This window comes from Phoenix dactylifera, chromosome 6 (assembly GCF_051530095.1).
Source record: "Phoenix dactylifera cultivar Ajwa chromosome 6, Ajwa_hap1_PhDact_Kaust_v1.1, whole genome shotgun sequence".
NCBI classification, from domain to species: domain Eukaryota; kingdom Viridiplantae; phylum Streptophyta; class Magnoliopsida; order Arecales; family Arecaceae; genus Phoenix; species Phoenix dactylifera.
The window spans coordinates 31874821-31876123 of record NC_143195.1 but is presented as its reverse complement, the minus strand read 5'-3'; positions in this window follow the sequence as shown (position 1 = coordinate 31876123).

Here is a 1303-nt window from a genome sequence, read left to right as displayed (position 1 = left end):
GAGCCTTTCAGTTGGGTGCATCCATACTCGTCAAGTATGATCCACCCGCCTTAGTATATAAAAAAAAAAAAAAAAGCTGTTTGAGCTACTCAAAGCTTGGTAATAGTTGAGTCAAGCTTGGATTTCGGTTAAGCTCGCGAGTTGCTCAACTTATTTGCACCCCTAGAATTTAACTTGATTCCTTTCATTGGCATATGAAAATTCTTTATATATTCATGGATATAACTTGGATTGTAGAAGATCCACTACCCATTGTGCAAGCTTAGACTTTTAAACACATCTATCCTCCTATCAACATGCTAAACCATTTGCTTTTTTTTGTAAGAAAATATTAAAATTAATGTTTTATAAGTTCTCTAATAGTAGTTGATCCTTTATAATTCTTATGCAACTTAGTTATTATTTATACCACATTTTGACATATAATGAAGACCCAGAGCCGATGCACTTGCAGCCATGTAGTGGTACCAAAGTCAAGTATTGATTAAAGATTCTTGTCATGATAAAAAAAAGACATATCGAGCATTTAAGATTGATAAAAAAGAACAAGCACAAACGTTGATAGTCGAAATATTAGAATTACATTATGGGCAGAGTTCTGTTCAAACTACGCCACAAGGGTGGATCGAATAGGCTAAAGAAAATGATTGGAAACTCTAATTAAGCTCTCATGAGATGCCTATTAGGCCAAGTGGCATCTACAAGAGCATTGGCAAATTAGGTTGGGAGGTCGATTCAAGTACCAATCAACTTTTAAAGGATGAAAGGTATAGGCTGAGTGAGTGTGGCCCATCTCAGAGACTCAGATTAGAACTTGAGGCTAATCACGTTTTCCAACTTATAAACCATTAACTTGGCAAAAGAACTACAACATAGATATTAAACATGGGCGATTACCAAAGAAATATGATATGAAAAATAGACTGAACAACCAGAAGCGACTGCTATAACCGCTATAAGAAAGAGGAAGGTCAGACAGTAATAAGTATCAACATAAAAAAGCAAAGATAGTTAATAATGAATTGTATATATATCCTAATATAATTTAGAAAAAAGGTATTTCCCCAATCACAAGCTACCAATTCATTTATTTTCTTTTCCAATAACTTTTATCTATTCTACTTTTTTAGTTATCATTAGTCTATAAATCATAGCGTAGTTCTACTTTCTTTCTTTCTTTTTTTTTTTGCTAAAGTAGAGGGGAAGGAGGGAGGAAAAAACAAGCCCACCTCCGCGTAGCAGCCCCTACTGGGCCTCCACCCCACCAGAAGAATGTTTGATGCGGGCAGAAAATCTATTCATC